This window comes from Terrapene carolina, unplaced genomic scaffold (assembly GCF_002925995.2).
Source record: "Terrapene carolina triunguis isolate 2854851 unplaced genomic scaffold, T_m_triunguis-2.0 Scaffold88, whole genome shotgun sequence".
NCBI classification, from domain to species: Eukaryota; Metazoa; Chordata; order Testudines; family Emydidae; genus Terrapene; species Terrapene triunguis.
Genome location: NW_020664439.1, coordinates 27946861 through 27972610, shown reverse-complemented (window position 1 = coordinate 27972610; position 25750 = coordinate 27946861).

Genomic DNA, 25750 nt, shown 5'->3' with positions numbered 1-25750 from the left:
ACACACACACACACACACACACACACACACACACACACACACACACACACCAATAAGAATATTGCAAACAAACTTTCTCAGAAGCAGACATTACAATTTATATCCATTTAGTTATCTCCCTTCCACCCTATATTTGTTCCCTTGACAATGGGAGGAATTTATGGAAACAAATATTTGGAAAAAAGTATAATTGGAAATAATGTTAAGTGGACATTGAGCATGTGTGCTATTCAATATGTAAGGTCAGTTCTATTAATGCCTACAAATATTTAGTTTTTTTTGTTTTGTTTTTAAATGGCATCACTTGTTGCGTGCCAACCTCAAGATACCTTGCTTTCTAGAACATTTTGGAGAATTCTATACTTGCATTAGTTTGAATCACACAGTCTTTCAAGATTTCAATAACATTACCTAAACAAGGTTGAATGGATAGTTTAGACATGCATATAGAATATACAATTTATCAGATACATGGGAATTTGATTTTCATCACCTGGTACCCCATGTGGGCTTGCACTTCCCAGTATACTAGTTTGAGAAAAGTTAATTTGGTCTGGTTTGAAAATAAAAATTGGATTCTATCTCAAAATGAAATAGTGCAGATAGAAGACTTGTTACCCAAGAGGTAATTAACTAATCAACAAACCTGCCCCATAGAAGAACATAACTGATTTTTAATAGCTAGCCAGAAATACTCAGAAGTTACAGACTAGTATCAAGAAAACAAAAAGAAAAAAAAAAGCATTGGCTGATTAACATTTGCAGCTGAATTGAAACACAAAATGGCAAAAAGCTACAAACACAACTGGGGGCAGAGAGGGTCTTCTCCCTGGGCCAGGAAAAGATCATTAGAAACCATTTTCCTTTGTGTGGAGAAGATGGACGGGAGTGGAACCAGGATGCAGTGAGAGGTTAGGAAGTCATGGGGACTTCTGTAGAGCTCTTGCCCATTAGAGAGAACTATTCAAATTCATAAGCAGAAGATATTTAATTTACAATAAGGTAGTCATACAGCACAAATGTGACATCTCCTTTTAGTAACATAGGGATGTATAATACATACACATATCATACTCATGCAGTTGCCATTGAAAAAATCCTTTCATAGACAGACATCTCAGTTTTATGACTACAGCCCAGAGAATTAAATCAGAAGTATTATCTCTGAAAGTTATGTAGCACTCAAGGGCAAATCTCAAAGCTTGCTGAGCATCCTCCAACTCCCACTGAATGACATACAAATTGAAGGTGCCCAGCACCTTACAGGATTGGGTCCTTAATGCACAAAGCATAAAAAGCAGCCTTCGGGATTCTCTTCTCATGAATTCTAAAGCTCCTTATACATTGCTACAAACTCTGTGCAGTTCTCAAAATGCTGGAGATGTTCCTGGGAATGCTGGGTGGATCTAGGACCAGTTTCTGTGAGGTATTTGGAGGATGCTTATTAGAAACGGTAAGGTTTGCAAGCAGGCAGGAAAGTCTTAGGAAACCGATGTAACTTGGAATATGCATATCATTTGGAGATCTGATGGTTTATTTAATTTAGTGCAGATTGAAGACATTAGAAGAATTACAGCATTCGTGTGATAATTTATACATGTTTTCATTGGCATCAGTACAGCTTTTGTTTGCTGTTCAGAGCTTAGGAATGCTGGCGATTTACACATGTTTTGGATGAAGTATGAATCAAATTCATCTTCTGCTTATAGTGTTTTACATTGTTCTAAATTATACATCTGTCATGTTTGTTATTAAGTCACTACAGTTTACATTGCATTACTGCTAACAAGGAGATATATTACAGTGCATATGAATGTCTTGCATGTTCCAGCAAACGCAAAGTACATTGTTTTCCCAATATTCCTCTAGAAAGATCACACATTATAATCACTGTATACAGTGTACCATGTAAAATGATCCCTATTTATTTCGTACAATAGATTCTGTGTCATATAATTAATTTAGACTAAAGAGGAATGATCAGCATTCACTAACAACTTTTCCTTTGGGACTGTAAATGAAAAACCCTCATTTTATACAGCAGCCAGAGCAAGGGAAGTGCTTATGGAGACAAGGGTTGCATCGAAGGAAAAAATAACCCCACTGCCCCAATTTGTTTTCAATATATATTGAGTTTATAAAATTGATCCAATATATCTTATGAAAATGGAATCTTCAACACCACATAATACATTAAATTGACCAACTGAAGAAAATATTGACAGTTTAAACATCCTTTGGAGAGGGGAAGATTCTAAAGGGTGGGAAGGCAAGGTTTGCAATTGGGAGTAAGAGGAAGAAATTAAAGCCAGTCAAGATGGAATAGCAGGAAAATTGATGATAGAAATATTGGACTTTAGAAACATCTCTGTGGGGAAGTGGTGGAAGCCTCATTGCTGGACACATTTAGAACTAAACTAGACAGAAAGTATTTGGGGGGGGGGGGGGACAAAAACCGAAGAGAACAATCTGCACAGGTTGCAATAGGGATGAACTAGCTGACCTAACTGGGCTTTATCATTCATGATTCAAGATAAATAGCTCTTTAATTTGTAAGTACATTTAACACACCAGAGAGAATACATACTACACACTGGAGAGACTATATACTAGATACCTTCATGGGAAATTGACTGTAATGTATGCCAGCCATGTTTATCAGTTATGAACATGGCTGGCATACATCTGATTAGCAGGGCCAGCTCCAGGCACCAGCCTGGCAAGCAGGTGCTTGGGGTGGCCACTCCGGAGGGGGCGGCACGTCCAGCTATTTGGCGGACGGTCCCTCACTCCCGCTCGGAGCGAAGGACCTCCCGCCGAATTGCCGCCGCAGATCGCGATCGCGGCTTTTTTTTTTGGCTGCTTGGGGCGGCCAAAACCCTGGAGCCGGCCCTGCTGATTAGACAGCTGAAATTATATTACATGGATAAGGCTTTCCTTTTAATCCTTGTGTTGGTTTAAAACAAGGTATTTTTGAAAAAAGTATTTTCATTAGAAATGTTTATTGTGTATGAAGCAACCTAACAGTGGTTGCCTGAAGTAGTGCTGTATTTTAGCATTCTTGTCCCTGTAGAATCCATTTTTATATTATGGAAATTTTTGTAGACCTTAGGCCATGAGTATTGAACAATTCTCACCTTTCACAGCTTCTCATTGACCTACAGTACAATAGTTTTTTTAACATAAAAGAATCATTGACAACCTCTATATTACTCCAAGAGATTGTTTATCCATGTGATAGAGAAGGCTTAAGCTTACAGTTAATTAGAAGTATATTATTGATGACAAACCTTCAGTCAAACAGATGGAATAACTTTGTTCATTATATACTTTAATATCATTTCAAAATGATGATTTCATTGCTTTCTTACAAGCTCTGAGACACCACCATGATTTTTGTTTTTCAAATGGGCTTGGTCGATAAAACCAGATTGCAAGAGAGCACTAAAGACTTCTAATGTGATGGTTGAATTTCCTGCCGTTGGTGTCAATACATAATTATTCCAGGCTACATCATGCTCCTCAGCCACTAGGTGCTGAGGAAGGCACTTTGGCTGTTGGTCTTCAGACTTCCTCCCATGGACTTTGGAGAAGGAGGTGTGAATGGTTCAGTGATCATTAGGGCTGCAAATCCATGCCCTTTGAATCCATTCTGACTTTAGGTCCTCTCCTTCTGGAGAAAGCCCTGTACCACAACTAGGGGTTTCCAACCACTAGGCACCCAAAGCTTCACTCAGGAATGGAGGTGGAGGATGACATTCTAACCTGTGGAGCAGGAACCTGCCAAGCTAGGAGCTGGCTCATCAGCATTAACCTGCACTAGAATTTCATCAGGAAGGGAAGGGGGTGGGCAGCAATGCTGAGAATTCTGACTAACTCTGCTCTCTCCCTCATCGAAGCCATCTCTCCTCCACAAGTGCAGGTGCCACAGGCATGAAGGCCAAACCAGAAAAAAAAATCAATAGCTCTCATGTGGTCTGACATCCCCACATTGCTCTATCCTGGCACCATCACCTAAATAGGTACATCCTGTTCATCATGATACTGCACTATTTTTAAAGTTCCCAAGGACTCATTTATAATCAAAATAATAATAAATATAGAATCTCCCCCAAAAGTCTGGCAGATGTGTCACGTTAACAGGATTATGGTATTAAAAATGGAGATAACTATACTTTCAGAGCCTGATTCTGATCTTATTTACCCCAGTGAGAAATCATCAATCCCCTAGATTCTATGGGGGTAAATCTGGATTTATGTCATTGTGAGATCAGAATCCCACCTTCAGCTTCATTCTTTTGTCACAGGTGTTTGAATCAGGAGTATCACCAGAAAAGTCACTGGAGTTAAATCAGTTTTATACCAGTGTAAATGAGAAGAAAAATCAGCCCTTTGGTTTCTGGAAGTCAAAAGGGTCATCTCTCATACCCTTGAATGAAGGTACCCTATTAATCTAGGAGGCATTTAGCATAATGCTTCACATGCTTGTGATCTGTACACTGGATATCATGCTAATATTGCAGACCTTTACTGTATTTTCTTTTGCTCTTATTTTTCCACAAATTATACCTACATACATTTACTGTAAGCACTATTTTCAGCATACATTAGTGAACTATTTTCATCATGAGTAGCATAGCTTTTTTCCAAAACATAATTGTTCTACTTGGGAAGGATAATGTGTATCAGAGTCACAGGTTAGCCTCTGCAATTCTCTTCGGTAAATTAGCTGTGGAAAAATCTTTCATTGCAGCCTTCAATATTTGTAGTGTTTAAATATAACCACACAGCTTTCATTTGATATAATAAAAGATTCTCATCTGTATTACTAGGTTCAATGTAAGTGGTTTGCCTCTCAAATGTATTATAGTTCATTTCATATTTAGTGATTCAATAATAGCTTAAATTGTATACTGAGGTCAAGTACAGATATTGATCCATTTAAACATAAATACTGCTATTAATTAGAGATGGGGTTGAATTGGAATACCTGGTGCAACTGGGGTCCTGCAAGCACCACCAGAATATTGAAAAAAGACTAAAAGGAGGTGGAATAAGTGATTTTGTACCAAAGAAACTAGCTTAAAAGAAACTTTTACTTGCAAGAACAAGTATTGTTTTAAAAGTATTCAGCGTATACCTTGATATGAAAGAAGCTTCCTTCTTCCTACGAAAAGATCAGAGGACAGTGAGGAGGTAGGGAATAGCTAGTACCTAAAAGAAGATGGAGAGAAGGAAAGCATTTTTCCATGTACATGTGTTAGGTTATTCTGGACATGGGGTAATATGGCCTCCTACCAGCAGATGGAGATAGAAAAATACACTGATGTGAAATTCACCAATCAGGAGACAGGAAACGTGTAAGAGTTTGCTCTAACTGATCCAAGTTTTAGTGAGCTCTTTTTTGAATGTGATGTTTCAGGCTCTCACTGTTTCTTAGACAACCCACTGAGGCCAGGCAGCAGTACATGAAGTTCCAGGATTTTCAGAAGGAGAAGTTATCATAAGTGATGAATTAGGTCAGAAGGAGCTGCACTACAGCTACAATCAGAAGTCATACTTCTGAGGCAGGCCATGATGAGGGAAAGAGTGTGTAATGAACTCTTCCCTACTTCTCATATCAGATATTTTCCTGTCCATGCTTGGGTCAAAAACCTCCCTTCTGTTTAGGGGAACTCAAGGAACCTCACTGACATGTTAGATTTGCATCCACCAATGAAAAATGCCTCAGCTGAAGAAAGTAATTTCTGAAGCTGTAGGTAGTGCCCAGGTGAAAGGTTGTCTCACTCTATAGCAAGTTTAAAAGTCTGGCTTCTACATGCAAGTCTGGTGCTTATGAAGAACAGCCAAAAGAAGTGGTGTGAAATTTGCACCTGGGAGTTTCCAAACATGTTATTAAAATCTTGGGCAAGAACTCTGGACATTGTCAATAATTTTGACAGCACTGCACAGAAATATTTAACCGTCCTCAGCCTCTCTACACCAACTGGGCAGATAGAGCATTTTATTTACAGGAACACTGCGCAGCTACATTCAAAGCTTCAGAATAAAACTGCATCATGACCAGTGGAAAACATGGCCCATGTTTGCTTTCATGGTTTGGATACTAGACATAACACCTCAGAGGAGCAGGTGTAAGACATTCCAGTGGAGGCTGTGTTCATCGTGATTACACATCCTGAAGTCGAATAAGAACGTGTAATTATGATCACAATTGGGAAGCTGGTAGAGTCACCAGCAACTCTGCATCTAGATATTCAAGCACTACATCCAGTAAACTACTAAGAGGAAATATCTAAATGGCAGCATCACCAGAAAATGGACCACTTTCTGGTGATTTCTACATTTCCATTCTCCCAAATAAGAATTTTTAGAGACAGAAAATGCTATTATGCAAGTTATGAGTATACCGAAACATACCTACTAATGTTGCATTGTGCTGCCCTAAAGAGTAAAATAAAGCTACTTGAAGAAGAGCTGAAGAGTGAAAATAAAATATTTAAATTGCAACCAAACAATGCAGTTTTGAAAACATGTACTGCAAAGGAACTTGTCAGTAAAAGTGAGGTGTCTGGATCAGGTGGTAACTATCACTGTTTGGGTGTTAAAAGTTTCTGCTCTTTCGGGCAGAAATTGGATCCAGAAATGAAATACAAAATGATCAAGAGAGTCAGTGATCTAGCACAGGAATTCTGTATTCCGTATAGCTTTGTGCTCCTACCAGACATGGCTTCCGTTAGCGTTATTGAGGCAAAACTGTTTATTTCAGAGAAAAGCCATTCCAAAAAGTTGCCTTACACATTAAAGGATGCAGTGAACCAGAAATTCCAGGAATTAGAAAATGAAGGGATAGTCTGTCTCCTCCTGCTGCTCAAATTAAGTGGGTCACACCTTGCATGCATATAAAGATAGGGAGAATTATTAGAGTTACAGTCAATCTTTACTAAGAAGTCACAAGAGCCCATTCCAAAAACTTCCTAATTCATTTACAGTTTTAAGAGGAAAAAAAATTCACCAGATTAGATTTAGTTTTATTAGGAAATGAGTGTGGATACAAATCTAAGCAGTTCCTTGCCAATAAGGCATTAAAATGATTATTCCTACACATCATATCTTCTGGTATGGCTAGCGCACCAGCAAGTTTTCCAGTCACTACGGACCATATATTGCAAGGGCTATGAGGAGTTATATTTTATCTGGATAGTAACCCCAACTTATGGGAGAAACCAGTTAAATGCAATTGCCTAGCTTGGGAGCAGTTCTAAGCATACACCCTCACAGCTCTAAGAGTCTCTTCCTAGGACGTCAGGACTTCCCTGCGCATTTCTTCAGGGGGAATGGATTGACTGTAGGGACAGGGAATATAGCACAGAAAATTTTCTGGGGGCAGGGGTCACTGTCTCAAAGGAAGCTAAGTCGGAGACATGTGTGACGGGGCAGTTTGGCACAGAAACACTCATGAAAGTATTACAGTAACTGCGCAGGCAGTGGAGGCCTACCTACTTTGATTTGGTTGAGAGGTTTCCAGTTTCAGCTGTAGAGTTTGCAATATGGCTTTATTAGAGACACTCCACTCTGGCAATTATTTGCATATTTAATTGGGATAGCGGCAGAAAAGTCAATTCCATTTAGGCTGACTAAATAGTTCACTGTATGTAAATTGTGGCTGTGTTTTGAACATTAATGGGGTTGGATGGTGTTCAAGTCTGGACCAAATGCTGCACTAAATGTTGACTTTTTCATCCGGTTCCCAAACAATAAAAACCCTTTTCCCTTAGGATAGCGCTTTCCATCCCAATATTCAAGAGTGCTTTACAGGGGAGGGAAAGTATTACTTGCATTTTACAGATCAGAAAAGGAGAGGAGCAGAGCAGTTAAGTGACTTACACAAGGTCAGACAGCAGGATACAGCAGCGCAGTAGCAGAGCTGGGAATAGGACCCAAGTCTCTGGACTCAGTATCATATGCTTTATTTATTGAAATCTATTCTAATTTTGTTGCCTTTTCTTGTGTGATGGCAGCTCCACATAAATTATTGACAAGTACAAGAGTGATAATGGGTTGTGCTTGCCACTAATGACACTGTCTTTTGGCTGCTAATGCATCATCTGCATCTATGGCACTATATAAAAATAATAAATTCTTCATTAGAATAAGTCCCAACAATTTGCAAGACAATAATTCTTTCCACAGTAAAAATAAACACTCTTAAATAAGTGGATTAAAAAACCCAACCCAGACTACACGGGGAAAATACTTTTTCTAAAATGATAGCTATGTCATACCAACAAATTTTGGAGCAGTCACTCTTATGCTGGCTATTCAGTTCCATCCTGTCGGAAGCTTTGGCTATTTCTAAAAACACAGATGACAAGAACTGCTGTAATTTAACATTTTATGCATAAAAATTATAGAATATAAACCTTCCCACTGCTTTTTGGAAGATCCCATTAGATTTGTAAATTTATTTCCTGATAAATTCTTGCTGTGAGACAGGAAAATGTACAGTAAAATAATGTTTAAGTAAACGTTAAACAATGAGATTTTATGCCAGGGAGAGCACAAGTCCTGTCCATTCCTTTAGGGTTAGGGCTATGAAATTATTGAAAGAGAATTACATAGCTGAATAGTCAGTGGTCCATCTGGTTGTAGAAGGCAAAAACCACTAATATGCCTATTTGTTCAATGTGATTACATAAAGGAAAAGATCTTCCTGATCACAGCATGTGATTAGTTTGTGCCCTGCAGCATCTGGATTGATAGCCCTTATCATTCTATATTAGCTAAGGTTATGGGAGATTCTGATCTCATCCATACAAGTGTCCTATTCTTCTTTGAATTTTATGTTGCATAACGTTTGGCAATACACCTCTACCCCGATATAACGCAACCCGATATAACACGAATTCGGATATAACGCGGTAAAGCAGCGCTCTGGGGGGGCGGGGCTGGGCTGTGAGCTCCGGCGGATCAAAGCAAGTTCGATAGAACGCGGTTTCACCTATAACGCAGTAAGATTTTTTGGCTCCCGAGGACAGCGTTATATCAGGGTAGAGGTGTAATTGAAGACAGATATAATTATGTCCTGAGATATATCAGGAAGAAGAATGTTTTTTCAAAGCTAAACTCCATTAGGCACTCGTCCTAGCTGGGGACTTTATCTCCTTGTGTGAAGGCAATTGTCCAATTTACCTTCAGCAGGAATGTCTGTTTTCCCATAGTTCTGGGATCATCCCTCCCTCAGGCATCCCAAATAAAAATTGCTTCAAAAAACCTCTGAGGCTTACTGTTTGCACCCTTTAATTGTGGAGAGCAAGAGTAGAGGTCATTATAATAAACCACAAAGGTATTAATTATCACACTTGTATCAGAAGCAGCTCTTACCTTTTTAGTCTGAACCTCAAATATTATCTTTTTCTTCTCATGGTTAAGTTGCCATGCCATTAGCCTTCTGGGTTTATTCCCATGGTCATACAGTTTGGCTCTAGAGCTCATCATCATGTGTTCTGTTTGTTCTGCATGGATGAGTGAAAGTTATTGCCTCAGAGCCAATAGTGATTTAAAGCCCTGACTGTCTTGTGTTTCAGCATGTTTAATCCAGCTGCTCAATCTGTATCTTTAATTCTTTGCACTGTAGTGTTTGTTTTCCTCTTTTGCTAATTTATGAGCTATGAAATGGCCTTTTTAGACGGCCTTAACTAAAGCCTCATTAAAATCGTAGGTGGGCCTTTTGTTTATTCTTTAACATTGTAAAGGACAAATTCTTGCCTCTTCTTCTATGAATGACTGATCTGGGTGGATGAGAGAGGACTCGGAAGAGGGCTTTATCTCATGTTTCCTCCCCCACAGCCCTGCCTATCAGAGATTGTTGTAAAGCATCCATTCCCCCTCAGCCAGTGGTTCTCAATGGGGGCTTCGAGCAGGCTTCAGGGGGGCTGCCAAGCAGGGCCAGCATTATATTTGCTGGGGACCAGGGCAGAAAGCTGAAGGCCCACTGCATGGCTGAAGCCCTGAGCCCTGCAACCCAGGGCTGAAGCTGAAGCCCGAGCAATTTAGCTTTGTGGGGCCCCATGGTACATGGGCAGTTGCCCTGCTTGCTACCCCCTAATGCTGACCCTGGCTTTTATATGCAGAAAGCCGGTTGTGGCAGAGATGGACCGTGGAGTTTTTAGAGTACTGGTATGTTGGGGGAGGGGGAGGGCTCAGAGAGAAAGGTTGAGAACCCCTTCTTTACAAGGCATCATTCCATCCTCAGCCCTGTGGGGATTCCAGGCATAAGTGACTACTGACCCCATAGACAGACTTTCAGCAATTCCCCACACTGCAAGGTGACCCCTGAATGGGTTAGGAGGGCTAAGAGCAGTGGCAGTCAGAGGTACCTCAGGAACACGGTTTATGCAGGAAACATGGATTATCTGTGAGGGGCAGTCTTTGAGACCTTGCAACATAACACCCAAGGTCAAATCCCATCCCCTTTCCTTTTCCATGGCGGTGGGACCCAGACTCTATCCCAAAGTGAATGATCAAGTGGAAATTCTACTAAGCAAAACGAATTGCCCATAGACAGGGGTAACACACCTGGCCCTAAATTGTAAGCAACGAGGGCTGTCCAGAGGATTCAGCGGGCCTGGGGCAAAGCAATTTCGGGGGGCCCTGCCATAAAAAAAAAAAAGTTGCAATGCTATAGTAACATGTATTTGGAAATGTAAAAAATAACCAGTGAAATACATTCAAAAATTAATTTTTAATAATTTGAAAATACACAAAATACATTTAAAAACATTAAATGCTTTAATGGTATTTATACATTTGCAATTACAAAATGGGCTGTCGCTGGGTGATGGTTGGTGCCAATGGGCTGTCGCTGCTGTTGCCCAGGGCTGGGTGGGGAGCTGGGCTCTGGGTCAGAGGGTGCCCGGATCACAGGGGCTGTGCTCAGAGCTGGGGGTCAGGGCTGTGGGGGGGGATGGGGTCGGGGGGTGCCCAGCTCAGAGGGGCTGGGCTCGGAGCTGGGGGTCAGGGGGGTGTCTGGCTCAGAGGGGCTTACCATGCTGCTTACTCCCACCTCCCCCCTCTCCCGGAGCCTCAGCGCGCTGCGTCCAGGAGCGTCCCTGGACAGCGCTGCAGAGGCGTGGCTCCATGGGACCTGAGCTCCCACCGCGCGGCCCGGAGCTCGGAGCCCTGCCCCCTTACCACGCGGCTCTGAGTGGGAGGAGCTCAGGCCATGCGGCTGCAGTGCTGTCCAGGGCCACTCCTGGACGCGGCGTGCTAAGGCGTCGGGGGATGGGGGAAGGCGGAGGCGGAGGGAGCCTCCGACATTCTCGTGGGGGCCCCTGTGGGGCCCAGGGCAAATTGCCCCACTTGCCGCCTCCCCCGTGGGCAGCCCTGTAAGCAACACAGAGTTCAGCAACCATTTTGAAGTTCGTGTCATGGTATCTCCACTGTGACAGCTCAAGTATTATTAAAGTGATGAAACAGGTGAATTAAGCATGCAAAGCACTTATGCATCAGGCTCCTTGAGGTTTAAGCAATAATCCACTAAGAATCCTTCTTGCCTTATATTAGCTTTAGCATTGAAGAGTTAAAACTGTAGCCTTTACTAATAAGATTGAAATCTCACTGTGCTCTCTGTGCAGGGGACTGCCTTTAAATGGCACTCCCAGGCTGAGAGCACTTCTCTGAAACACCAGAACATCTCATTCCTTTCCAAAGGTTTGTGAGACTACACATCATCCTAGGTTCTACGTAGTCTGTGCACAGCTGCATCTTACAGCAGAGAGGCAGGACATAGATCTGAATGGGGTGGGAGCCTGAAAGGCCTCACTCCATTGCAAAGTGACATTACTGAACAGGGAGCTCCACCAACCCAATTAGCAGGTCTCTGTAAAAGCAGCAAAGAGTCCTGTGGCACCTTATAGACTAACAGATGAAGAAGTGGGTATTCACCCATGAAAGCTCATGCTCCAATACGTCTGTTAGTCTATAAGGTGCCACAGGACTCTTTGCTGTAGGTACAAGAACTTTTTTTTTTTTTTTTTTTTTTAATTGTCATGTACCCAATCCTTTTCAGTGACTGAGGTCAATTAAGATTTGCTAATTTATGTCACTGGACATTCTCTTGATTCCTTGGTATTCCTTTCCATGGTAAATATTGCACAGCTCTTTATTTGCCTTCTCTACTTGCAACATTACATAAAAATCACCTCCTCTATCCTGCACACACATGCACACTGCGTAGAGCAGCACCTTCAACTCCAAACAATTTGGAGAAAAGCCCTGAAGTGGACATTCTAGCAGATTGTTTAAAGCAGCAGATAATCAAAGAAAGAGTCAAAATTGGAAGTTACAGCATCTTTAACAATCATTTGCATCTAATGCCCAAGATAAGAAAGGGGAGTGGGTGGGTGGGGGAAGAATGTTAAATGAGAGAATCAGCTCAGGATTCAAAGAGTAAGTGTAGCCCCAAGTGAAAAACCTGACATAAATACAAAGACAAGATAAACAAAACCCACTTTTCAGAGCTTATCCATCATTGTCAAGAGTTTCTTTACAGTATAACCATCATAAGCAATTCAGAAAACTGGCAGGTTACTTCAGATACTATTTCTATATCTTAAGGATATCCTTTTCTGAAAGCATCAGCAGCACACAAAAAATCTTTGACTACAGTATTCATCACACTGAAAACTTGCTTAGATTTGTGACAGTTTCTTTATATAAAGATAAAAGAATTCGGTTTCCCTCATTATATGGTACCAAAAAACAAAACAAAACAAAATCAAAATCACATTAGCAGCTAGTGAAACAGCATTTAATATATGTCTATATCCTACACTTGCTTTTTAACCATCAAATGGTACATTGAAGAAAATGTGCTTAAAATAAAATACATCTTTAAATCTGTCCTGGGAACATCTTCATGAAACAGTGTTAGTAATAGTAGGAATTATATTTGTTGTCAGTCACATTGTGATCTGATTCAGAAGTAAAATAATGTGCGTCTTAGGAGTAGACAGATTGAACTGATATAGGTGGATATAAAGAAGAGTGAAAAAAGAAAGTATGCTATAAAGTGAATACATCTTAGGAAATATTGTAATATAGAACATGCCTCTTTATTTTGAATATGTATTTGAACTAGAGATGGGACTGAAGGCCCACAGACTTTAGAGTAGTTCAGATCCCTACCCAAATGCCTACAGCTCAGTCCTATGTCTAATTTCAACCAGACACTGTGGTCCAAATTTAGCAGTGGTGTAAACAGGTCAAAAAGTGCATAGGTGGTAGAGTACTGTAACTTGCACGGATGAACTTGATATTCATTGGGTGAGGAAGATAGGTGGCTGCAGTAGGTAACATTTTCCTTTGGACTCAATATGGAACCATTGCCCCCCAATGGTGCTAGATCACAGTGCTGCATCTTCAATACCTGGTGTAGACCAAGGTCTTGCCCACTTGGGTAAGAGATCCCATGGCACTTTGTGCCAGGATAGGGCCAATGTTCTGGTTAAATTCCAAGAAATTACAATCTACCTACTTAAATTCTACCTATGGCTTCTTGTAGCAGGGCACTGGTATAAAAGCACCTAATTCGCCCCTGCCCAGTCAGCTCCAATCAAGAGAATCAAATTGGGACTGATGGAAGAGGCCTGATGCTGGACTGAGGATTGGTAACACCTGCTGGCCTGACAAGCCAAAGGCTATAAAGACTGGGAAGGAGCCAGAAGGCAGGGGGCAGCAAGGGAGACATCAATCATGGAGGGAGCTGGAGGCCTCCTAGCTGAAGGTTGACTCTGCCTGTAAGAGAGGTGACTAAACCTGTAAAGCTTGTATATAGATGGACACTAGTGGTGAGACAACCTTAAGTAAATAAAGACATGGGTGTTGCACAACCCTGAAGCCTGAGACTTCTTGGGGAGAGCAAGTGGACCCAAGGGGGGGGGCGTGAACCCTGTTACGCTTCTCTTCAACATGGCAAATCTTCAAATGTCTCATCTGAACCTGTTGTGTTACTGTGCTGCTAACTGCTAGCCCTGTGGTGTCTGCATTCAGTGGAGACTCCTCTGGCTTCACCTCTGTCTGAGTCAGGCACAGTATGAGGATTTTTACCCACTGCTGAAAATTGACTGTGTGCATACGTCATGTTCACCTCTCTGCTTTCAGCAACCTCTGTTGGCTGCATTTCAGTTTTGGGTGAAGGGATTTCTGTATATATACACACACAATTTGTGAAGTGCCTTGGGAGTATTTGGAATGGAAAGCATATGAAAGTAATAATGTTATAATATATTGTTTCATTGAAAATAGATCCTGGAAACTCAGTTTTTTCTCAAGTGGAAATATTTGCTTAAGAATGTGACAAATGTTAGTATTGGGCATACGCCCAAATCTTGGCGTGGGACTCAAACCCACAGTTGACCTTATGGTTTAGTGGTAAAAGTGCTACCAATTTATGAGGAAAGTAAGGGCCTTACAGCAGTGGTGGTGCAATAGTTGAGCACAGCAGATGCTTCCTTTGACCTCTGTTTGAAAGAGTCATATCCACTAACACCTTATCTCCTCTTTTTTGTCCATGGAGGACAGTGGAGTATTGGAGCTCGATGGGTGCTAACAGGGATGTAAATGTTATGATGAAACCCTCAAAAAGAGAGGAGACCATGGGTATTGAAAGACGTTTTGTGGCTAAGGCAGAGAATACAGTGGACGAGAGAGGCGGAAAGTTACCACCACCAAAGGGTTAGGGAACGCAAGAGACTAACTCAGAGCTGCTAGATTCTGTGCAGGGAAACAGCAGGCTATATTTCTGTAAGATTCCCCCAAAAGGTATTTTGAGCTATGCTGATATACTTTGTTACTAATCCTTCTTTAAAATGTTATTGCTGACCTTGGTTGAAAAACAGGAGTCCAGTATTTATTATCAATCTGGTCCCCTCCTTTCTGCTAGAAGAAGCCTCCAGGAGAGGTTAGACTCCAGTGCTACTAACATACTTGCATTAGCTGAGGAGATGTAAAGCCGATTGTGCATCTGTGGAATGTCATAATACCTGGGAGAGGAGCTCCTGGATGGAAAAAAAATGGAGAGGGAGACACTTTGGAGCTCAGGGCTGCCGAGAGCGGGTTCAGGCCCCGGTGAAAAAAATTTCAGGCCCCCTGGCAAGGGCGGACGGGCTAAATAGCCGGGGAAACTGGGCCCCGGGCCCCCTTCCGGACCGCCGGGCCCCGGTAATTTGTACAGGCTTTCCCCCCTGTCGACTCTGTTGGACCTAATGCCTTCAGTGATGGGCCTAGTCAGGGTGACCATCAGCCCTTTGGCTGTCAAAATAGGATCATCATAGGATTCATCACTGCTCCTTTGGAACCAGGCAGAGACAGTAATAAGAACCAGCCAGAGGTGGAGGAAGCTGTTCAAGAGACTGCACACTTCCCAGACAGGGGCAAGCAACCATAATCCAAAGAATTATAGTTTCCTATGGAGTGTGGGGGACAGATTAGAAAGAATAAAGAATGATTTTTTTAAATAAAATCTCAGGAGTATAAGCAGCTAAACTGAACAACAAGAGCTTGGTTTTTATGGGACCTTCAATCCAGTATTGTGGCACCTCAACAGTACAGCAATTAGCACTCTCTAAATAGACTGAGCCTTCATTCATTGCCTTCTGTAGCACTCCCATGATACCAAATCCATGTGAGTAGTCAGTGAATGGGGTTTGGGGAGGATACATGCACGAAAGATTGAGGACACACATAAGCTCTTGAGAATCTAGAGTAATTAGCTTTATGATGCAATGGGCTAACATAACTCTTGGTTATGTTCTGTAGTTACTGTCTGCTGCTGCCACAGCCCAAAGAGCCACACATTAAGTTGTTTATTGGGAATTACCCAGAAGAAGAGCAGCAATAGCAGAGATAGCACAGACGGATACTATAGTGGAGCTGGAAGGAAGATAAGGAGAGGCACAGAGGACGAGAGCCACAGCTTGTGCATAGTCAGTAAGGGGTGTGAAATCTTTACAACATTCAAATAGCTTAACTTCCAAGCATTTTACAGCAAGCACAGAAATTGGCCCCCCATTTTTGCAAACTTCATACTGAATTAGCATTTTCAAGCAAAAACAATGGGCCCGTTTTGAACAAAGTAAGCAAAATTGTGTATGGTTTTGCAGCAAAATTAACATTCTTGTGGAAAAAAAATGAAACTTCAGAGGTGCAAGAGAAACCAAACAATATGGAACCATACAGGTGTGCTCGTAAAAGACTTCACTCCCTCTTTGGCCACAGCATCAATGGACAAATTAAGTTCACTGTGAGGAGCAATAAGATGGAAAGTTCTCCATCCAAAAACTTAATGGACAATGCACAGAGTAAAGAAGAAATTTCTTCAATTGCAATGTATAGTGCAAACTGATTTAATACCCAGGATCCTCATCATGAAGAGACATCACCGACAGTCTGGGTCTTGAACAGCACCAGTTGTTGCAGGACAATAATTTTAATCTTTAACCCTGTACGTAGTTATAGTGCTCTTTTGTTCAGAGCTGTTATTAAAGCATTCTATCACTATTAGTGTAAAATGTGCTCTGGGTAGCACAAAATATCTATTTAGTTTACCATTTGGTGGATATACATCCTGTTCTAGTAGCAACACAAGGCTGGTCTCAAGTGACGATGGTACAGAATTACCATATGGAGTGTGATGCGGTGCTTTCTGGTGCATCCCAAACATGCAATATGATTTCTGGTGGTACAAGGGCAACATAACTAGGTCTTCATCAACCAGGGTCATTCTACCAAAGGTCATGAGGAATCTCATTCATAGAAGTGTTCCAGATACATGAAAACAGTGAGAAGTCATAGATTTAGATTTGCCTTGCAAAGCACTTTAACGCATTTTACCCATCAGAATACTAAAGGAATCATTCACACAACCAAAGAAAAAGCACTACCTATTCACCCTCTGAACAGAGGCAATTCTGTAAACAGAAACAAGTGTGGATCTATATTATACAATATTACACACAATATAATAGAGCTAGAATACTTGACTATTTTCATTATAAAGATATAGGGATGGTTCTGAACAGCAACATCTGGATTGGGGGTCCCCAACATTTGGAAATTTCTGAATCCAGGTGTTTGGTATAGGCTTCATCTTAATAGAGCTGACAGAAATATTTTGAGCCCAATTCATATAAAACTACCTACATAACAAAACACTAAAAGAGCCATGAAGGGTACAAGTCAGAATTTTGTTCCTGTAGGAGAGGAATCCTAGATTGCATTGTGAACCAGTGGTTTTCAAAAAAGGTAGGACAGACTGAGTAGAGGAGCCTACTATCAGATCAGTAAGTAGGTACTTTGAAGAGATTACTACTATTTACATCACACCAACATACAGAGACACCAATCTGTGCCAGAGCCCCACTGTGCTAGGTGCTGTACAAACATGTCGAAAGCATCTCTGTTTAGTCTCTCACTACTTCGGTCAAAAGATATGAGAGACAGGTTTCCTAACTCATCAAAGGGAGCTGCTTTGAGACCGGTGTATGAGAGCAACCAGTGCTCTGGTAAAGCCACAAATGCTGTGGTAAAACAAGAGCACTTGACAAGATTACATTCCACAAACACAACAAAGATGTCAAAAGCTGAAGAGCAAGAACTGTGCTGGATGGGATTTAGGGCAAAGTGCAGATTCCATAAGTAAAATGAACTGACATTTTTCTGGTCTCTAGCACAGTATGGATCAAGTCCTGATTCCACTGAACTCTATGGTAAAACTCACAATGACTTCTGTGGGATCAGGAGAGCGCTGTAAGCCATTTGTTTAATTACCCTTCAAAGTATTACAGTATAGTTAGGATCTTGTTCTTGCTGGTACCTTCCCCCCCTCAAAACAAGCATCACTGCAGAGAGACTGGCCCTTATAGACAATTTGAGTGATCAGTGTTTGCTAATTAATAAAAATATGCCATATTTTTGTAAGACTTTCAATTTCTCTATTAACAAGGACACGCTTGGGAAAAATCTGTCTGAGTTCACAGCCACCAGAGATTTTTCTTCTTCCTCTCACTTGCCCATAACTTTAAAAAAAAAATAGTTCAGTATTTCTTCTCATCCATTTGCTGTAGGTAAATGAAATTCGTACAGTAGATCAATTAGATACAAGCTGATCCTTCTATTTATTTTGGACCAAGTGACTTCAACAGGGGTACCACAAAATTAAGTCACATTTCACCTTACCATGTGAAAAGGTAATTATCAATGTCAATTAAACCCTCAATCACTGACCTGCTGGAGTATAATTGACAAGGAATAATTACTTCTGCCGTATGCAAGTTAAAATGTAGTCTCACTGTGAACAAGGACCACGCAGGGAATGGCTGGATTGTATAGAGTCATAGACAAAGGTCAGAAGGGACCATCATGATCGTCTAGTCTGACCTCCTGCACAACGTAAGCCACAGAATCTCACCCACCCACTCCTGTAATAAGCCCCTAACCTATGTCTGAGCTACTGAAGTCCTCAAATCATGGTTTAAAGACTTCAAGGTGCAGAGAATCCTCCAGCAAGTGACCCGTGCCCCATGCTACAGAGGAAGGAGAAAACCCCCCAGGGCTTCTGCCAATCTGCCCTGGAGGAAAATTCCTTCCCGACCCCAAATATGGTGATCAGCTAACCCCTGAGCATGTGGGCAAGACTCACCAGCCAGACACCCGGGAAAGAATTCTCTGTAGTATCTCAGATCCCACCCCATCTAACATCCCATCACAGACCATCGGGCATATTTACCGCTAATAATCAAAGATCAATTAATTGCCAAAATTAGGCTATCCCATCATACTACCCCCTCCATAAAGGTATCAAGCTTAGTCTTGAAGCCAGATATGTCTTTTGCCCCCACTTCTCCCCTTGGAAGGCTGTTCCAGAACTTCACTCCCCTGATGGTTAGAAACCTTCGTCTAATTTCAAGTCTAAACTTCCTGATGGCCAGTTTATATCCATTTGTTCTTGTATCCACATTAGTACGGAACTTAAATAATTCCTCTCCCTCCCTGGTATTTATCCCTCTGATATATTTATAGAGAGGGATCATATCTCCCCTCAGCCTTCTTTTGGCTAGGCTAAACAAGCCAAGCTCTTTGATTCTCCTTTCCATAAGACAGGTTTTCCATTCCTCAGATCATCCTAGTAGCCCTTCTCTGTACCTGTTCCATGTTTAAGAAGGATGAATTCAAACTGGGAGACCAGAACTGCACACAGTATTCCAGATGAGGTCTTACCAGTGCCTTGTATAACAGTACTAACACCTCATCATCTCTACTGGAAATACCTTGCCTGATGCATCCCAAGACTGCATTAGCTTTTTTCACAGCCATATCAATTGGCGGCTCATAGTCATCCTGTGATCAACCAATACTCCGAGGTCCTTCTCCTCCTCTGTTACTTCCAACTGATGCATCCCCAGCTTATCCAACATTCTTGTTATTAATCCCTAAATGCAGGACCTTGCACTTTTCACTATTAAATTTCATCCTATTACTATTACTTCAGTTTACAAGGTCATCCAGATCTTCCTGTGTGATATCCCGGTCCTTCTCTGTATTGGCAATACCTCCCAGCTTTGTGTCATCCACAAACTTTATTAGCACATTCCCACTTTTTGTGCGGAGGTCAGTAATAAAAAGATTAAATAAGATTGGTCCCAAAACCTATCCCTGAGGATGGCAAGATAAAAAAAAATGAAAGTAAAAATTAAGCATCTGATCTATGTATTTTGTCCACAATAGAAGAAAACAGGCACTCTGTTAAACTCTGTCTCCCATTTGTGTGATTACATCCTAATCCCCAGTAAGAATGGAGAACTTGAAAACCGTAGATAAGAGACTTTGCATGGCTTGGACAGGTTACTATAGCTGTAAGAGATGGCTACTCTGTGCCAAGCAGCTGTTTAAAATGGAAAGAGAAAGTACCAAGTAAACAGATTCAGGGGATGGAATGAGTGCTCTTCAGACCAACCTGGTGGTGTTTCCCTAGCTCATGCACTGCAGGTTAACAGAACACCTTGTGATGTAGTGATCAGCAACACAAAAGGAGGAAAGGCCTGTTAATCAGGCAAATAATATCAGCAGATGGCCCAGATAAGCATCTTGTAAAGCACAGCACCAGCCCCAAGTTCAAAAGGGTACACACAGAACAGGGATAGATGGCATGTTAAAAAGATCTTGTTTAGATACAGTCATACAAATGTATTTTGCCATGGGAGAGTTACTCTGTCCTGAGAAGAGCTGGAGAAATATATCAAAGCAGAGGAGGAGAAGAGGAATACTGTCTTCAGGGGATGCAGATTCCCTCTTGTCAGTCTACATGGAGGCTGTATAAACAGATTTTTAGAAGTTATTTCATTTTGGAATTGCAATTACTCCATCTAGTGGTCAATGATTAAAATCTTCTCCAAATCAGCCATTGGTCAGTATTTCTGGATATAAAGTTAGCACAGTGATTATTCAAATACTTAATTTTTTACATTTAACTGTGGTCTTACATCTGTATTTACCATGAACAATTTATTTGTAATTCAGGTTACAGCTGTGGTGGTACCTGCTTTGATAACTTCCACTTAAAATAATTATACTAACATTGTTAGTATTCTGTATAGAATTAGAAGGATATGTGTTTATCATGTGGGCTAGTTGATTTTTTTTTTTAAATAAAGATAGTTAAAGTAAGTTTACAAATTCATTCTATTTTTAAGAAAAGTGTTATGTCTCAAGCCACCTTAAATGTACGCTTAACTGAAAGTATGAATAGTCAGTCTCATGTACTTCAGTTTTATGAGTAGTCCCACTAAGTATGCGCTTAAGTGATTTGCTGAATTGCAGTTTTAGAATATATATCAATTTTTGATAACTTAATACAGATACTGCATGTGGTTGCAATGTCTATGACAACAGCTGGTACCTCACTAGCATGTTCATAAGATACTATGAGAGTTTAGTTTACGTACCACTGTGGGCCATGGGCTGTATATACAATTGTGTTCTACTCCGTGGGGGAGGATTATCATATTTCCTTCAGGAACTAGAAAAGGTGTGTGTGTGTGTGTGTGAATCGCTCACATTGTAAACACATCTATACAGGTACCACCCCCTGGAGAAATTCAGAGATACTGGTTCAAACTGGGTTTCCAGAGACTAAGGTTGCCAGGTGTCCAGGTTACTACCAGAATGCCCGGTTGAAAAGGGACCCTGGCAGCAGCTGTTAAAAGTCCAGTCGGCAGCACAGTGGGGCCAAGGCACGCTCCCTGCCTGCTGTGGTTCCACGCCTCTCCTGGAAGCAGCAGTGTGTATCCCACTCCCTGGCCCGGCTCCTATGCCGAGAGGCAGTCACAGGGCTCTGCACACTGCCCCTGCTCCAAGCACCGGTTCTGCAGCTCCCATTGGCTGAGGACAGGGCATAGCTGCTTGGCCAAGCCAGAGCGGGGACATGCTGCTGCTTCCAGGAGCTGCCTGAGGTAAGCACTGCTCGGAGCCTCCACCCCCTGCCCAAGCCCTGATCCCCCCCCCCCCCCCCGAAACCCCCCTTTCCTGGCCCCCCCCTGGAACCCACAACCCCAGCCCAAAGCCCGTATCCCCCCCCAACCCTAACTCCCTGTCTCAGCCTGGAGCCCCCTCCCATACACTGAACCCCTCAGCTCCCCTCCCCACCCCCGGAGCACCCTCCTACATACCAAACCCCTCATTCCCAGTCCCCAGAGCCTGTGTAACCCACACACCTTCTGGGTGTGGTGTTCTGTCCCATTTAGTAGCACCAAGACCACAGAGAGATAAAGGAGTCTGCTCTACAGCCTTAGCTAAGAGCCAGCCAGTTGGCTTTTAGCTCATGTGGTAGAGGCTCATGCACTAAGCTCCAGAGGTCCCCAGTTCAATACAGCCTGCTGATGACCGGGGTCTGTTCGTGTTACACCTGCAACCCATCTGCAGCCCTCACCCCCCTCCTGCACCCCAGCCCCCAGAGCCAACCCTTGAAAAATGAGCAAGTGAGTGAGGGGCAGGGTCTCAGAGGGGTAGGGCTTCAGAGGGGGCAGGGCGAGGATGTTTGGTTTTGTGTGAGTGGAAAGTTGGCAACCCTACCAGAGACTAGGAAAACAAAGAAAAAGCTTTTGTCTTAAAAAGGCTGTGTTTAAATAAAATATCTTAGTCAGGGCCATCTTTCTGATCCAGCAAATGGATAGGACCTTCTGTTCAAGGCCCCAACCCTTGTGAAAAGGTTGGAAAAACTTTGGCCTATTAGAGCCCTATAAGACTGATGGGTGACCTCTGAAGCTTTTAGCATGTGTATAGGAACATCTCTTGTTTTTGTGTGTTTTTCTCTGTAATGCTTTTGCCATAATAATAAACGTGCTCTTTTAGAAAGAGCGGTGTGGTAGCTTGTAACTGCTGGCAATACACTGTTCATAGCCCTTGGAGGGAAAGCAAAGCACAGGGGCTGGCCTTTAGGTCAACTGGCTTGCTGGAGATATTTCAGTGTAAGGCAGGGAACTGTGCAGCCTTAAAGCCCCAGTCAGGAGGGGGAGAGACACATGTTTCCACCCAAAAAAGGTGATGACAGGGAGCCGAAAGCTAAGTGGGCGCCCTCAAGGGACCATGGAAGGGGAATACAGGTGCTGTTACCCTGAAATTATGACAGCTGTATCCTAGATAGGAGAGAGTCTTCTAGATCACTAGGGCATGAAGGGAGCCAAGGAGAAAGAGACTGCAAAGCATCTACAAAGGATAATGGGGAAATATTTATAGTGTGGTTGTTCTTCATATACATTATGAAGAGGAGGCAGAAGCAGAAGTATATTAAAAAAAAACCAACAGCTCAATAAATTAAAATTCCATAAGAATCACCAATATTAAATTGCTTTTATCCAGTACGCAAGAAGGAACTGAACAAAGCAGTTGAGCTACCAACAAAAATACGTAACTGAACATTGAGTAGAACTAGATGGGCCCAACTGAGCACAACCGGGCCAGGCTAAGTCCCTTGTACTTCAGGGAGATTCTGCTCAGAGGGTGGGTGGTGTTTTGCTGCTATCTTCTATTGCATTTCGATTGGATGGACAGGGTACAGAGCTTAAATTACCAACAAGGCTCTGTAGTTGCTCAGTCAGGAGGACTCCTGAGAAGAGGTACTGAATAAATACAGCCCTCTGGATAATCTCTATAAAGGGTGGTTCTTTAAGGGACCCTTGCATAAATGTGGTTGTAGCCTTTTCATTGTGTTGTAGCTTGTTCTGTCATGGAGGCTCTACCACTGGGACCTCTGCCAGACCTTAAAGTGGCAAAAAGCTGAAGTCTGACCAAATAACGCTTGCTCCAATGAAAATGTTTTGATTTATATTGTAAGCGCTTTGGGGCAGCCACTACGCCTTCCTAAGCCTTGTCCACTACTGCAACAGCGATAACTATGAGAGAAAATGTAAAAGCACTACAATACAACCACAATTATGATCAAACACACACAAAAAATGATCAAGCAATATTGGTCTAAATGTAGAAATTTTGAAAGATTAAATAAAGTTCCTAGCTTGTGTGTGTTTGTGTTTTCTGGAGGTGGGGCCAGTCAAGTTAGAACTGTCACTAACATGCAGAAAAGTGTGTGTGTGTGTGTGTGTGTGTGTGTGTGTGTGTGTAGAAATGTGTATATTTCATTTCTGGTTTGGTTGCAAAAAAGTCAATATATGAATTTTTAAGAAAGGTCAAACAGTCTTTATTGTGGGTTCATAGCAATACCAATCCCTGTAAACACCTAAAAATAGTTAGATATTTTGAAACTACAGATTAGTTATATTAGGTTTAAAGTCATCTGCCCTGAATCTCAGCTCAATTCCTGATATGAAGTACAACTTAATTTTTTAAAGAAGTGAACTGCAAAGAAAAAAAAATGTTTTTTATTACTTCATTTTTGGCAAGCTATGCTTATATTGGTAGCATAATCAGCCAAGTGAAGAGAGCTCTTATATACTCAGCAGCATTTCCGTTTGCTTGTAACATTCTAACTTTTGAATGCCACATCTGATCCGTCCAATTCATCAATCATTTCTTGGTTCTTCACAGATAGAATTACAGTAGAACCTCGAAGATATGAGCACCAGAGTTCCAGACTAACCGGTCAACCATACACCATGTGAGACTGGAAGTAATCAAACCAGGAAGCAGAGAAAAACAAAAACCCCAGCAAGTACTGTACAGTGCCTGTATTGCATCTTAAAGTTAGGCACAACTCAGCCTGAGCCAGCAGAGCAGGAGCAGTGCTGGGGTCTGCGCAGCTTTCACCCCTCCCCTGGCTAGGAGCGGGGAGCATGCTATTTTTACCCCCCCCCACCTTCTCCAGCTGGTGGAGGGCATGCTATTTTTAAACCCCTGCCCCCTACCGGCCAGGAGGGGGATGGACATGCTATTTTCTCTCTCTCACACACACCCCACCCCTCCACACCACTGCGGGGGGAGGGAGGGGGGAAAAGACTAGTCTACACTGGCAACGTTAACGTGGCTTGTATAGTCGCGGCAGAGTGTTGGGAGAGAGCTCTCCCAGCGCTAAAACCACACACCTCCACGAGGGGCATAGCTCTCAGCGCTGGTGCACTCTCTATACTGGCCCATTATAGCGCTGAAACTTGCTGCGCGAGGGGGAGGGGGGGGTGTTTGTTCACACCCCTGAGCGAGAAAGTTGCAACGCTGTAAAGTGCCGGTGTAGACAAGCCCACAGACAAGCTTGCAAACTCATGCCTGGGCTGAGTAGGGAGCTCAGCTGCTGCTGAATCCTGGCCTGGATATCAGCTTCTGGATTTGGAGCCAGAACTGCGCTTTGTTCAGAGTTACGGATAACCTCCATTCCTCCAGTGTTCATAACTCTGAGGTTCTACTGGATATATTGGTCTGTGAAACGCTAAGATTTGACAAAAAGCTTTTATACTAAATAGGGGTCCATATTTTAAAAGGTGGACATACAAATATACCAGGAAAGAACATACAACATTCAACACTTGAATGTTCCCTCTTAGTGCTCTTCCATTTGACCACAGCTCACATGTAAGGCTGTACATGAAAATCCACTCTCCAAACAAGTAATTATATGTACTCTTCAACATCATTGACTCAAATCTATGTCCAGGTCTGACTCAAATAAAAATAAGTGAAAATTAAATCCAGCAAATACCGAATCACCTCATACAATCCCCTCATGCATAACCTAGGGAAATACAAGAATATTGTGCTCTGCTTCACTGAGTCAATTCTCACGGCAGCAACATTTTTATGAGAAGATTTGTATCTTAACAAGATGTCCACATTAGGAAAGTTTTAGAAACCCCCTTTCCCCCCCTCCACTCTAAATCATTACATTTTGTAAGGGAATACTAATTAGAGCCCCAATCCAGGCAGCAAGCAAGGACAGTAAGTTTTCATGTGTATAAGTGTTTACCGGAGTAGAGCCTAGCTGTGCATAGTCACCAAATCTGCTCTGCATTGGCTGGAATAGCAAAAGATGACAAGGAAGCATGAACTTACGAGGGAAATGGCCAGAAACCAAAGCCAGCTAGGCCGCCAATGTTCAAGAATGAAAGTTTCTATCACTTTGTTACATGCTTACATCCGAACACATTTCTGCACTTAAACAATATATCAGGAGTTATTTATAGAAACAAGCAAACAAATGCAGATGTGGGAAGCATGGTGAAGAAATACATGCTCTCTTTTCTAGCTTGTC